Here is a 15,539-nt window from a genome sequence, read left to right on the forward strand (position 1 = left end):
AAAAACTGGGTCCCTGTCCTTTTGAAACTAAACGGTTTAGGCTTTAGGACTTTCTCTCCTGAGTTACTTTAATAATTGCTTTTTCTTTTTTTTTTTTTTAAGTACAACATAGAATAATCCCTTGTCCTTTTGAGATTGGTCCGGACATACGAAATACTGAATTTGTGTTAGAATATTCTGCTTAGGAATTTCTGGGTTGTTAGAAGATATATGGTGAAGAAGTTAAAGAGTGCCTTTTTGGAGTGTGTTTATTATATAGATCAGGGTAATAAATCAGAAAAGTTGGAATAATCATAGTTCTTGCTTTTAAGAGCTTTGAGGCTGGCTTTAGGAGGCAAGATTGGTATATGAAAACAACCTCAGTGGAATTACAGAGAGCACTTAACCAAGAGCAGGGTAATACAGTGCCAATTATCCACATTATTGTTATTATTACTGTTTTCTTTTTCTTTCTTTCCTATTCTATTATTTATCCGGCTTGCAGAATCTTAGTTCCCCAACCAGGGGTTGAACCCGGGCCCATGGCAGTGAAAGTGCCAAGTACTAACCACTGGACTGCCAGGGAATTCTCTTATTACTGTTTTCTTGAAGGAAAAATAAATTAGAGGTGGATTGGGGGAGAGGAATGAACAAGGATTGGTGGTGAGGAGGGATGGTCCTCTTTTTCAGGGCAGAAAGTTCACATAGATAAAGACATGGATGGGTACAGAGTTGTGTATATGAGGAAAGGACTGGTCTATAGGTTATATAAAATACGACAATATAAATTATCCATAAAGTATTTTAGAGTATACAAATACACTAAAATATGAGAAAATAATCAGTATGTTTTTGACTTCAGGTATAGGAAACCTAATTCAAATCGGCTTAAACAATAAAGAAGTGTTTGTTGTTACCTTGGTCTCATGTAGCTGGAAGTCCAGAAGTCTTGCAGATGTCAGGATTGTTTGATATAATCATTTAATGCTGTCACCAAGGACCAAGGTACTTGCCAGTTCTCCATTCTGCCCTTTTTGATGTTGGTGGCATCTTCAGGCTTGCTGTAAGGTGACTGTAGCAGTGTGAAGTGTCATGTTCAGCATTACCTGAAAAGGGACTGTTTCTTCCTCATCTCATCTTTAGGACTGAAGAATCTTTTCTCTCTTGGAGGCCTTCCAGTGGGCTTCCACTCGTGTCACGTTGGCCAGGATTACATTTCATGCCCATTCCCAACCAATCATTGGCAAAGAGAATGGGTTGAAACTAATCTACTAGGATAGAGTGGATATCGGAGGACAGTCAATCACAGTGACTATTCCAAGAATGATTTGGAAAATGAGTAGTATGCGTTTTTTTTTAAAAATAAATTAATTGTTTTATTTAGGCTTCATTGGGTCTTTGTTGCTGTGTGTGGGCTTTCTCTAGTTGTGGTGAGTGGGGCCTACTCTTGGTTGCAGTGCGCGGGCTTCTCATTGCGGTGGCTTCTCGTTGCGGAGCATGGGCTCTAGGCGCACGGGCTTCAGTAGTTGTGGCATGCGAGCTTCAGCAGTCGTGGCACGTGGGCTCTAGAGTGCAGGCTCAGTAGTTGTGGCACACGGGCTTTGTTGCTCAGCGGCATGTGGGATCTTCCCACTGCGCCACCAGGGAAGCCCGTGTGTGTGTGTGTGTGTGTGTGTGTTTGTGTGTGTGTGTGTGTGTGTGTGTGTGTGTAATCAGCCTTGACATCCACTGTGTTTTGGGGGGAAATTTTAAGAAAATGTATTTGTCTAAGATTTTTGTGTCTGTAGTAGCTCACCTTTGAGTGTCCTTATTTGGAAAAATTGGTGTCCGAGCAGAAAGACATCTGATTCGAGATAACAATGTAAAAGAAATTAAGTGCCATAAACACTGTGAACTCCCTACTCTTGGGCTAAGCAATGAGAAAAGGGGAAAGTGGGGATTTACTTTTACCCAAAATGCATGTTTAAAAATGAGCATTTCCACCTCTTTCTTAATCATTTGAAAAGAATGTATTTTATAACCTTGGTTATTTGGGGGCCTAATTAAATCTGACACTTGAGTTTTAAGAATCGAAGCAGTAGTAAAATTAATTATTTTGTGGTGAGTGTCTTTGAACATAATATTTAAGTATACACTGCAAAGGGCTATGCCTTATTTGGTATTTTCATTCTGCTCATTTGGATTTCAGAATCCTCACATTAGGGCTCTAGTTCGCCATCTGTTGGTTTTAGAATTGTGTTCAACACTTTCTGCTATATTTTGTGGAATAACTATTTATATGGAGATGTGTGTATACATTTTTCAATCAACTAACCCCCCCCCCCCAGGATTATAATTTAAAAAGCCAAGACTAGGATCTCTTTTGGATGTGTATACAAATATGTATACATTTTTTTTTTTATTCTTGTGTAATTTGACCCTGTGACTTTCTTTTGATATTTGAGAACCATGACTATGATTAAGAGTGTGATTTTAAGGGTACAAATGGAAATATAGGTGTAGATGCTGTAGGAGCTAGTGAGTTAAAATTTGTGGCAGGACAAGCTGTTGGGCTGTTTTTTGGCCTAACAGAAGTGACGCATACCACCGGATATTGGTTTTGGTAAGCCACAAAAAAGTATTGAGCGTTTCTCATCTTCCTTTTTGGTAGTAGAGCATACATACCTTTCTCATCTGCTGCATTTGATGATTTAATTGTTGGAAACATTTTTTTGGTTGTTGTTCTGTAATTTAAAGTAATATTTTGATGAATACCAGAGTTCCTTTTTTAAACCTCTAAGCACTGGATTCATCTTTTGGCAACTTTTTCTTTCGTTTTAGAGGATAGTGGATTATAATTTGTGTAAATGTGACACTTCGCATTATATTGCTGAATTTTTTTAACCTAGAAAAACTTCCATTATTTTAAGGCCCTATTTTGGGAAAGGAATAAAATACTGTACTGACAAACTGGTCATGAGAAATGGTAAAGTGCCACCACTTTAAACCAACTCTGGTAGGAAAGTGGAAGTTTGCTTTTTGTCGGGAGATTTGGGTTTCTCTGTGGAGTTCTTTGTTAAACTTTTAGCGTAGCAGTGAACTTCCTTTTGGTGGAGACAGGAAGCATAAATACTCATTGTGTAATGCCATTTGCCTGCTTTGGTGGATTCGCCAAGCCGTGACACCCAAAACCAGACGCGTGCTTCTTAACGAAAACTACAGTTCCCAGCGGGCCTGGCGCTGGTGGGCCATCTCTTCCCCTCTCGCTCCCGGCTGTCCCTTCCCGGGCTGGCCCGACGCGGGCCCTGGCCCGCGCCTGCGCAATGAGGACGTGCGCTTTTTTTTTTTTTTTTTTTTTAACCCTGGCGGCTGCGGATCGTGGCGCTGGGGCTAGTGCCCAGGCGTGCTGCAGTGTACGGAGGCAGGCTGCTAGGACAAAGGGCGGCAGGAAGCGGTTCACTGGTCAGAGAGCTCCCCACTTGATTCAGCGCACGTTTAGCCCTGGAATAATGTGGTACCGACGGCATTAGCCTATTTACTACCCAGTACAAACAGTTCCCTCGCTCACGTCCTCTTGCTCTGTCGCGCCAGCCTGCCTTGTCCCTCACAGCCGGCGCGCGGCCTTGTCAGCCCAAGCGCGGAAGGAATGTGACGGCGTCAGTGCCTCAGGCTAGCCTCACCCCAGCCGGAGCGAGGGTCCGCTCCCGCCTGCCGCAGTGCCGCGTGCCGCCGCCGCACGTCTGGGAGCGGCTGGGTCCCGGCGCCGCGGCCTCCGCAGCTGGAGGTGCAGAAACAGCGGCCGCGGCGAGCAGCCATGACTGACTGAGGCGGCGGCGGCGGCCGCGCCTCCTGGAGGCTCGCGGGGGCGGCGCGGTGGGCGCCCCCTGGCGGCGCGCCGGGGCGGAGCGGCCCTTCGCCGCCGCAGCCGCAGCCGGCGGAGGCGCTGCTGTCCCTCCTCCCCGTGTCCCCGGCGCTCGCCCGCTCGCTCGCTCGCTCCATTCTCCCTCCGCTTCAGATTAAAGGGGGGGAGGGAAAAGAAGCTCGGCCGCCATTTTCCCAGTGCCGCCGCCACCGCCGCCACCGCTCGCCGAGCCGGCGGGAGAACCGAGCACCTTAGCGAAGCCGACTCGTCTCGCCGCGGCGGTGCGGGGGGCGGCTGGAGCGCTCCCCCCGGCCGGGAAGAGGCGTCTGGGGGCGGCGGCCGGGGTGCGGGCTTGGGCTGCAGACGGCGGCGCTTGTTTGTGCGGGGCGGGGGGGCGGCTTCACTCTCTGCCCCCGCCCGCCCGTCCTCCCGGCCGGGCTGTTGTCCCCGGCCGTGCCCAGGCCCCGCCGGAGCCGAGGAAGGCCGGAGAAAGAGCCCGAAAGAGAAGAAAAAGCGGCCGCTCCCCGCCGCCGCCGCCTTCCCCTCCCCCTCCGCCTCGCCCCCCCGCCCGGAAAGTCAGGGCGGCTCCGGGCGCCGGGGGGGAGGAGAGCGGCGGGCCCGGGCCGGAGCCGCCGCCGCGCGCCCCCGCCCGCCGCCGCCGCCGGCCCTCGGCGCCCAGGCCGGGGGCTGTTTGCAAACTGCGCCCATTTTGTGGGGCTGAATCCGCCCGGGCAACGCTCTTCCATCACGTGGTAGGTGCTGCTGCTGCTGCTCCTCTCCTCCTCCCGCTGCCCTTTCTCCTTCTCCTCGCTCTCCCTGTGGCTCCCATTTCTCCCTCTCTTTGTTAGTTGTAACTAGAAAGGCAGGGCAGGGCAGGAAAAATCCCCGGAACTTTAAATGGCCTCTCCGGGCTTCCCTGCTGCGGGTCCGAGGCTGGGAGTCGCCCCAAGGGCGGGGGTGTGCGGGGGCCCTTCCCCACCAGCTGCCGCCTCGTTCGCCAGCTTTTCCTTTGGCGTTCTATTTAAAAATGCGGCCTTAAGAACACGATTTATTCCGGTTTAAAAAAAAAAAAACCCAAACAAACTCTTGCTCTCGCCTTGAACTTCTCTTGACTGCAAAAGGCCTTTCTCTGGCCGAAACACACATCTTGCGCGTTTCACGGTGTGTATCACAACTCTGATTGTTTAGTGAGATGGTTATTTGTTTCATTTATTTATTATTTTTGTTGCTTGTAAATTGAGGTCACTTACGTTTTCAGATCTAGTCTCCCTCAGGCGGACGTGTTTTTTTTTTTTTTAAACTAAAGAGGAAGAGACATTTATTTGCTTTTAAGTGAGTTTGGGGGGCCTGTTTTCCGGCTGACTGTCTTTTGATTCTCAGCAAATAATTTGATTGTTTTCCATAGGATAAACAGCCTTACCCCCATGCTTTACTTAAAAATCCTTTTGTTTTCCGTTGTCGGGATCCCAGTGTGGTTTTTTTTGGAGAAACACGTTACTTAACTCTTGCTTATTGATTGCCTCAGGGGAGAAGGGGTGACATGATGGCGCCACTTTAAATTGCTCTCTCCTTCTCCTCCGTTTTTCCCCCCTTTATTCTGGAGGTCACTGGAGCATTTTTCGTGACCTATTAATAAACTGCTTGAGAATGTTAACAGTACAACTAATAGGGCTAGAGTTTGGTACCTTAAGGGTCGGGAGACCCGAATCCCGAGGTCCCCAAAGTTCCGAGAAATCTTCTTAGTCCTCCTGCCTCGCCTCCCTCCCCTCCATTCACAATCCTGGTGTTGCCATCTCCTTTGTCACGTGGCTAGCAATCATTGTGTTTTTTTGTTTGTTTTGGGGTGTGTGTTTATATTTTTAAATTGTAGCCCAGAAGAACTTCTCTCCTCCCCATTAGAGAGATCAAAACGTTTTAGTTTTTTTAGTTTTAAAATCGGACATTTATAATAAACGATAAAATTACATAATCTTTGCCTTGCATAATCATGATATAGTTATAGGTTGTTACTGAACTTCGTTTCTAAAGCACTTTCAAGTATGGAAAGTAGAACATTGGAATATGTTTTCCATTTCTCAGAATAGTCTGTAGTATTTTCCCTGCTTTTTGGGCCCTTTAAAGTAACCACTATTTACAAGGGCTTAAGTGGGTGTGTTTTCCCCTCCCCCCTTCTACAGGCTATACTTAGTTCTTTTTCTAGCATACTGTCTGACCAATTTAGAAATTTTCAATTGTCTACATGCCTGTCATTTAAAACTATTTTTCTTTTCTCGCAACAATAGTGAACACTTTTGAGTAATAATTGTTTTCTACCTGAAGGTATTTCATTATGTTTCTGTTACGTTTTTGATCCAGAGAATTTTTACTACTAATCCTATAGATTTAGAAGAATGTTTTTCTATTATGTTTCTTCATATCAGTTTTCCCCATAGTTGGGTAAATTCCTATTTTATAAAATACCGAATACATTTCTGTGTTGTTTCTACAGAGCTTACTAACCGCGTTTCCAATTTGAAAAAAGATCTGTGGTGTGTTTAAAAAATTTCAAAAAGTCAATATGAAATATAGTGATTCTTGTGTGCATTGATTCGTTTCCTCTACCATGTATATTTTCAATGGTTTTGGGCCATTTTCTTTGCTAACAGTTACATCATGTCATGTGATATGTGCAGTGTGATGTGTAGTTCTAAAAATAAGGCAAGGTAAAAATGCTCATCTCTTGGGAATCTAAAAAATGTATTATAAATGTGGGATAACTATCCTCAGTCATGGAATTCTGATTTCGATTTCCGCTAGGTTTATCCTACAAAGTATGCATTCCTTTGACCTTTAGCATATTTGATGTATTTGTTAGTGATCTCATGATTTGAGGTGGTCAATTTTTAATTTTCAAGTGTGTACCACTTGGAGGGAAACATAGATGTGACAAAGATTCTTAACATCTGTATTGTGGTAAAGATGATTGGTCTCTGATGACTGCCTTATTTAAGTATATGAAAAGTATTTTTGATTTACATCTGTAGACAGTTAAGAGTGATCAATTAAGTATTGATAGAGCCTTGAGGTATGGTGGGGTTTTGGTCCTTTTATCTTTGTGAATCTACTTAAGTGAGGTATTTAGAAGTGTTGCTGCATCTTTCTTGAAAGGCTTATTCAGAATTTTAGTGTTTGACTTTTGTGCTTTACCAAAGTGATATGTTAAATCTTTGTATGATTTTCTTCCTGCCTACACACGTTATTCCTATGGTTAAACCTGCAGAGCACACGTTGATTGTTAGGTGACTTATCATTATCCTGTTGAGGAAAATTCTGGAAGCTAGAAAATGAGTAAGCCTTAGTTCTCTTTTAACTTTTATCAAGGTGAGAGGAAAGGAAAATAACTATTTTTTTCTTCTTCAAACACTGCCAGTACCTTTCCATTTCTAGTCATGCTACACTGTAACCAGTGTCTCTACTACTCTGGATTTTATTGGATTGATCACAGATTTTAATTGTATTTTAAAGTGAGTAACAAGTTATAGATTTGTTTTGTTTGATATAACCTGACTCATGTAATCTGTAAACATAGGGCCATTGTGGTTGACGATGCTGATTTGAGAGGGTATTTTAGTATTGAGTGGTTCTAGTTAGGAACTTTTTTGAGTAAAGCTTAGTTACCTTGTTACAGTACTAGAAAAGCAATTTTAAAATGTGAAAAACGTTACTAATCCATGTTGGATTTTCTAAATAATAGTCATTGAAAGTACTGTGTTTAAAGAATATTGCTTATTCCTCTTATATTGAGTCATCTTCCTTGGGCGGGGGGTTTGGTAGGGGTTATTTTTTTCTTCTTGGCGAGGTCATTAGACACAGAAATTAAGTGATTTCCTTCCTGGAGAGAGAGAGACTTTTTTTTTTTTTAATTAATTGGGGTTTTTTGGGTTTTTTTTTTTTAACCCCAAACATCTTTCCATCCCCTTGAGTTTGGAAAGGAGGAACTAGTGCAGACTAAGTATGTGGTCTTCGGTTGATTGCCCCAGAGCAAATCTCATTATTGAGTGGTTTATTTAGAGTTTCAAAGCATCTTTTCTTTGCCCTCTTTCTCTATTTTAAGTAAGTTTCTGCCTTGATTGGTTAGATTGTTCTGGGTCTCAGGAAGCATATTTTACATTAGTGCCTTTTTACTTGATCACTTTATAAAAAAGTACAGGTGCAGGTGACTCAAATAAAATGGCCCCAAACACCTGGCCTTTTTACTGTGACAGTGCAGAGTACTTGGACCACATCCTTTCCCTAAAAAGGACTTTAGCTATTTCTTGGAAATCTATATTAAGTCTGGATTTTGAGTCTTCATGTTGCTTCTGAAGATGTATGTTTAAATTATAGTTTCTATCATAATAAATTGCATATTAGCCTCTGGGCATACTAAAAGCTGTGCAAAAATATTCCTGCCGGAGTGTGATAATTCATGACACAAAACAAGACACTTTCATCAGTACTTCCCATTCCCTGAAATGTGAGATCAAAACTCAGTGAACCGCAGTAATGCTTAGAAAAGACAATATGAATTTAAAAAGACAAATATTACACTGTGATAGAGGTCACCAATATTTGAAGGTCACAAGAAGAGATAAGAAAGAAAGTGGTGTCCTTGGGTGTCACTTGCAGATTGTGGAGAGAATTGTGGCTCATAGGAAAAGACCAGTATATATGATTGGGAGGGTCACTATTATTTATTAGTTCGGTTATCATTTGTTCCTGCATTATGCCCTGTGCCTGCCTTTTAGGATGTAGGGTAAAATGTATAGGAGAAAATAAACTGATAGGTATGATTTACCAAAAAGCTTGGCCTCCAAAAAGAACTGAAGTAGATGTTTTTTTCTTTGTGTGTTAAGCTTTTCTTGTCTTTAATCAAACAAAAGTAAAAGCAAAAATGTAGGGTGTGAGGAAACCGACTTCAAAGTAGAGAGCACAGTTCATATTTATGAATGAAAAACAAACTTGGGTAGTCTGAAAGAAAAACTTAAGGATTGTATACGAAGATTTTAAACCATTATGTCAAAGAGAGGCCCTTCAAGGTAGATACCTTTTAAATTTTTGTTTATCTGTTGGGTAGTGGTCTCTGGCAGTGGATAGCTGCTTAATAAATGTTACCTTCTGCAAGCCTTGCTTTTCTAAGATTTTAAACTAGGTCTATAAAATTGTAACATTTGAATGCCCTAGCCCACTAGGGAATTATTTAGCTATATATTTTATTGTTGTTGACTGTAAACTTTCCTTTTTTTCCTCCAGTTCTAACTTTTTAAAAATACAGTTTCTCCCCAAGCTTTTGAGAGTGAGGAAATGTAAGGTGGAGGTAAATTCAGTGCAGTTTTATCTAAATGTTATCAAAAACTCTGGTTCTTGTTACTTGAACCAGGAATCCCAAATGAGATCTCACTCTGAATTTTAAGTACAGCAGATTCTGCCCTTGTTTGGAAAAAAAAGTTGCTTGAGTGGCATCAAACTTAATAGAGTCCCTCAGCTTTTAATTTCTTTATATATGTATATATTTTTTCAATACATTTATTTATTTATTTTTGGCTGTGTTGGGTCTTCGTTGCTGCGCGTGGGTTTCCTCTAGTTGCGGAGAAGCAGGGGCTACTCTTTGTTGTGGTGCGCTGGCTTCTCATTGCGGTGGCTTCTCTGGTTGTGGAGTATGGGCTCTAGGCACGCGGACTTCAGTAGTTGTGGCTCACCGGCTCTAGAGTGAAGCCTCAGTAGTTGTGGCGTCCGGGCTTAGTTACTCCACGGTATGTGGGATCTTCCAGGACCAGGGATCGAACCCGTGTTCCCTGTATTGGCAGGCGGATTCTTGAGCACTGTGCCACCAGGGAAGTCCCTTAATTTCTTTTTAAAAAGGGAGCAGCTTAGGGTCAGACCTGCTTAAATTCAGTTGGAGGGGAAGTGTTTGGGAATAAAAAAGATGAATTACAATTTTGTTGTTAGGGCAGTAAACCAAAAATTGCTAAAAACTGATATCTAGGCTTTCCCTTGCTATTTGGCCTTTGTGACTGTTTACTAGCACCTCCACTGGAGGGTATGATGAAGGGATAGAGGCGAAAAGCTAATTAGTTTAGCTTCTGATGTTTGCTAGCATTAGAGGCTTTGCAGAAAACTGGTCTGATAAGTTGAACTGTCAGGAAAGTTTCGTTAAACTGCTCATATATTGCCATGGAGAACTGAGGATGTTTGAAGACTTTAAGCATATTTCAGAAGATAATGGATTGCTGTTTTTTTGTAGTTAATCTTTAATTCAGTATTCTAAAGGGATAGGTTGATTCAGTGAGATCCCTCGACTTTGGTCAGGTACCCCCTCCTCATCCCCTACCCCCCCCCAACCTAAGAAGAACTTGTTTGCTTTTGAATTGCTTGAACCCTTCAAGAAATCTTCGATTTTAGTATTGTTCAGAAATACTTGTATTATTAGAGTTTGCTAGGAAGAGATGAGATAAAAATACATTTTTCCTTCTTTGTTTTTTGTGAGGTAAACTGGTAGGAAACTTGAATGCAGTGATAGAATAGAAATAGGATAAACATGAATAAATATTTTGATATGTAGTTATCCTTCAAAACAATTTTATTTTTTTTTAAAATGCAAACATGATCTTACCTGTTTCGTAGCTTGGTCTTTTTTTTTTTTTTTGCGGTACGCAGGCCTCTCACTGTTGTGGCCTCTCCCGTTGCGGAGCACAGGCTCCGGACGCGCAGGCTCAGCGGCCATGGCTCACGGGCCCTGCCGCTCCGCGGCATGTGGGATCCTCCCAGACCGGGTCACGAACCCGTGTCCCCTGCAGCGGCAGGCGGACTCTCAACCACTGCGCCATCTGGAAAGCCCCGTAGCTTGGTCTTTTTTTTCACTTAGTTATATATCATAGAGATTTTTCACATCAACATATAAACAGTTTTTTTTTTTTTTCCCCCGGTACGCGGGCCTCTCACTGTTGTGGCCTCTCCCGTTGCGGAGCACAGGCTCCGGACGCGCAGGCTCAGCGGCCATGTCTCACGGGCCCAGCTGCTCTGCGGCATGTGGGATCTTCCCAGACCGGGGCACGAACCCATGTCCCCTGCATCGGCAGGCGGACTCTCATCCACTGCATCACCAGGGAAGCCCTAAACAGTTTTTTTTTTTAATAGCTGCATAATATTCTATTGTATCTTTTAAGTTTAGTTTTTTTTTTGTATTACAATTCTTTAGTAAAAGAACTGTCTTCAGCAGAATTGTGCATATATTCTTATGTATCTGTGCGAATATTTCTGTTGGATAGGTTTATAAAAGTGCAGTTACTAGGTAGAAGTCTGAGTAGTTGCATTTAAAATTTTGATAGGTATTGCCTTCAAAAGGCTTATGTAGCCAAATTTAGTAGTTTAAAAGTAACTTAAAAAAAAAAGTAACTTAAAAAGTTTGTCAGTCTGAGTGCATGTGCTTGGCAATGTAAATGACTGGAACTTGAGGTAGTTGAAGCCTGTCCTAGATTCTGTTGGTTCCTGCTTCTTTTTTAAAAAAATGATTTATTTTATTTATATTTATTTTTGGCTGTGTTGGGTCTTCGTTGCTGAGTGTGGACTTTCTCTAGTTGCAGCCAGTGGGGGCTACTCTTCCTTGCGGTGCGCGGGCTTCTCATTGCAGTGGCTTCTCTTGTTGCGGAGCACAGGCTCTAGGTGCGTGGGCTTCAGTAGTTGTGGCTCGCGGGCTCTAGAGCACAGGCTCAGTAGTTGTGGCACATGGCCTTAGTTGCTCCGCGGCATGTGGGATCTTTCTGGGCCAGGGACCGAACCCGTGTCCCCTGCATTGGCAGGCGGATTCTCAACCACTGAGCCACCAGGGAAGCCCCGTTCCTGCTTACTGTTAGATTGTTTTTACCTTATGATCAGACACCCCCATTAACTTGATAATGAATCTCCATCTGATGCATTCAGCATAGACTACTCCGGTTAGCTAACATGTATTGGTCCACTCTCTGCCAGATGCAGTGCTACATGTAAGGATAGAGATAGAACAAGCCATAACCTTCCTTTTAAGAAATACACAGTCGGGATTGGGGCGGGAGGGCGACAAAACTAGGTGTTTATGTTCCATTATGAGCTGTTGCCCAGGGTGTCATGGGAGTGCATATTAGACCCTAGAGTGGAAGGGACCTCTAACTTCACCTGGAATGAATGGGGAATAGTTCAAAGAGCATGTGATCTTGAGCTAAAACTTGAAAAGCAAAGGTGCCAAGGGTATGGAAGAATCTGGAACTATAAGATTCAGGTGGCTAAGGTGGGGACAGGTTGGAGATGAGGCTGAGTGTAAAAGGGGGGCAGATAAATGTTGTGTGGAAGTTTGAGTTCATCCTTACCCTAGAGTCACTGAAGGATTTTAAGCAGGAGCACAACATGGTTGGAGTTATGTTCCCTCTCTTCTTCCCTTTTTTCCTCCTGCTTTCTAGTAATCATTTTGGTAGTGGGCACCAGGTTGAAGGCTTGCTGAGACAGGAAGAAAGAACAGTTGGGAGATTACAACTGTCTGGATTACTGTAATACGTAAGAGGTTCTGAACTAAGGCAGTGGTATTAAGGATGCAATGAATGTGCCTGTCATTCTATATTGAATCCTCCCTATTTAGCCTTCAGTAGTCAGTCAGAATGTCATCTCTTTCTGAAGCCTTGCTTGATCCCTTCAGGAAAAACAGTGCTTTATCATCTGGGTTTACCTTCACGCCTAATTTCTATCTTTTTATCTTTGGCATTGATGACACTGCTATAATTCTTGGTGTCTCCAGCATTAGACCATGAACTCCTATAGCCTTCCTATTATTCCTATCTGGTATTAGTATATGTTTAAGTATTAGTATATGTTTAAGTAAGATGTCTATCAGATGGTAAATCAGTGATTGGGATCGGGATTCATTCACATGGGGCATGTTGAGGGGCAGGAACTGGTTTTGGATTTGGTGTTGGGGATAGGGATGTTGGAAGTAGCTGTATGGGCGATACTGGACCCTCCTTATTCTTTAGGTTTCAACTTAGATGTTTTTGCCCCGGGAAGCCTTTTGTGACTCCACCCACTCTCAGCCTGTGTGAGGGTCCCCCCAGGATTCCCTGATCACAGTGAGTGTCTGTCTTTACGTGGGGCTTTGAATGCTGTAGGCATTTTAATAAAATGTCTGTTGGAGATAATCAGTTGGTATTTCTCATTGACTTTCCCATAAAGACTAAAATTCAAAAACCTCATGTCTAGCAGTTAAGCTCCTTCCAGTTTAGACCTAGCATTGTATATAGTGGTAACACAACATTGTAATTCAACTATACTTCAATTAAAAAAAAAAAAGAAAGCATGGGCCTTACAGTTAGAGATTTGAATCGGAATCCTGTCTCTGCAGCTTGGTAGTTGTGTGAGCTTGGGCATGTTACTTAACTTCTGAGCACCAGTTTCCTTATCTATAAAATGAGAATAAGAGTACATACTCGTCTTATAATGTTATTGTGATGACTAAATGAGGATGTGTATGTAAAACATTTAGCACAGTGACTGACGCAGTAAAAGGTCAATTAATGTTAGTGAACATTAGAGCATTTAGTAAATGTTAGTGAACGTTAGAGCAATCATAATAATAACCTATTCTCCAGCCAGAGCTATGATTCCCTTAGTAATTATAAAACCTAAGAAGCCCTGCCCTGTTGGCATAGAAAGTGTTAGGGACTGGGGTGGTGAGGTCCACATTGTTTCTTTGCTTTATAATAAAAATTTTGCTGCCCACTCCCTGTTGTATTCCATAACAAATCCACATTTGTAAAAGAAATACAAAAAAAAAAACTTTCCAGTGTGTTCCATAATGTAGCTTTTGATACTTCATCACAAAGCACTGCATAGCTGCTTTTTCCCTCTCTTTCTTGAGAAGCTGCACATGTACCACTTGGTTCATCCAAGTTCTGTGGATCATCTCCCAAATCCTTCCCTATTATTTTGTTTAATTTTTTTTTTTTTTTGGCGGTACGCGGGCCTCTCACTGTCGCGGCCTCTCCCGTTGCGAAGCACAGGCTCCAGACGCGCAGGCCCAGCGGCCATGGCTCACGGACCCAGCTGCTCCGCGGCATGTGGGATCTTCCCGGACCGGGGCACAAACCCGCGTCCCCTGCATCGGCAGGCGGACTCTCAATCACTGCGCCACCAGGGAAGCCCGTGTCAGTTTCTTGATTAGAATTTCCTCATCTTTCTCTGCTTAGCACAATCTTATACGTGAAAGCCTACCTCTAGGTCTGTTTTGACTACTCTAGCCCTGTCAGTAAGTACTCACAAGGCTTACTATGTACCAAGCCCTAACTAGATAAGGTTAGTGAGCATGCAAAGAGGGATGTTAAGGAACTTCCCCTGTCTCGGAAATAGAATAAATTAATATTAATAAATTGACAACTAGGGAACATTCAGATGATTTTAATTGAGTGATGGCTTTAAGTGCGTTGTACAATTTAAGCAGGAAGAAAGTGATGTGAATCTGAATAGTCTGGAAAAGTTGTTGTGGAGATGCTGTGTATTGAAGGATTAAGTTTTGGGCTTAAAGGGTAGAAGGACCTTCCAGGTAGAGGCAGCAGCATAGGCAAAGATTATGGAGTTGAATCTGGGGGCAGGGAGTTCTAGGTCTAAGCCACCTGATGCACTTGCTTTGAACCTTCCACGTAGAGGCAGCAGCATAGGCAAAGATTATGGAGTTGAATCTGGGGGTAGGGAGTTCTAGGTCTAAGCCAACTGATGCACTTGCTTTGATATTGTTTTAAGTTTCATCTCAGAGAATTTGGACTCATGAGAAAGGTACTAGGAGTTATTCTAGAGTAGAGAAGAGAGGCGATAAAAAGAATGGATTGCGGAATGGATTAGAGGACTGAGGCATCAGTCAGGAAGCTGTTACGATAATTTAGATGTGAGCTCATGCAGATGCGGGCTGGGTTTGGGTTGGCACTGTTAGGAAAGGAGAGGATACCCCAAAACTGAACAGCCCCCCTGCCACCTGTACAGCTTTATGAGAAATAAATGAGAGATTTTTATCATAAAGGAGCTGAAATTATGAAGGAAAAGATAGCCTTCTCTCTTAAGAGCCTTTACCTTTTCGGTTTATGTCACTTATTTGGCCCTTCTGCAGACTTTGGGCCCTTCCAAAGCCTGGAGGAGACTTCGACCATTCCACTGTGGTGAACACCTTGGTTGAGATTCTTGTTGCATCCTATCTGGATTATTGCAGTAGCTTCTTCATTGGTCTTTGACTTTTTACTTTCTTTTAATGTCTTACCCAACTGGTCTCTCTGAAGCACAGTTCTCATGTGTCACTCCCCATTTGAAAAACCTTTAATAACTTTCTGCTGCCTTTAAGTCTGAGTAAAGGCTGGCTATTGAAGGTTGTCCATTAATGATCTGGCTTCAAACTTCCTTTTCACCTATTTCTATAGTGTTTCTCTGTTACAATATGCTTTATATTTCAAGCAAATTGATTATTTCTTTCACCCTCCAGGATATCCTATGTTTTCCCACAGTTTTGCCTTTTCCCGTGCCTTTTCCTCTCACTAGAATGCCACATTACCCTTCTTTTACCCCAGCCTTCTACATAATGAAATTTTAGCTAATTTTCAGGTTTCAGCTGAAATTTTGATAACTTCACAGACACTTCCCTAACCATCCTTCCTCTGCCTGTTTCTTTCTTTGTTTTGTGCAGAGTAATGAGGTGATG

General features: G+C 42.9%; 1 protein-coding gene across 3 annotated transcripts in view; it reads left to right on the forward strand.

Annotated features, from left to right (window-relative positions):
- The window catches only part of KANSL1 (KAT8 regulatory NSL complex subunit 1), a 169,476-nt gene that overhangs the window by 22,192 nt on the left and 131,745 nt on the right, over nucleotides 1-15,539 (forward strand). For 2 of the 3 annotated variants that reach the window (XM_082861648.1, XM_082861650.1), the window contains exon 1: nucleotides 4,459-4,572. The exons of the other annotated variant lie outside the window; for it this stretch is intronic. The gene's annotated coding sequence lies outside the window, so the exon portion shown is untranslated. Of the gene's footprint in view, nucleotides 1-4,458; nucleotides 4,573-15,539 lie in introns of those variants that run through there. 3 annotated transcript variants of the gene reach the window in all.

The sequence above is a fragment of the Leucopleurus acutus genome (genome assembly GCF_964270905.1).
Source record: "Leucopleurus acutus genome assembly, chromosome: 19".
Taxonomy (NCBI): Eukaryota; Metazoa; Chordata; class Mammalia; order Artiodactyla; family Delphinidae; genus Leucopleurus; species Leucopleurus acutus.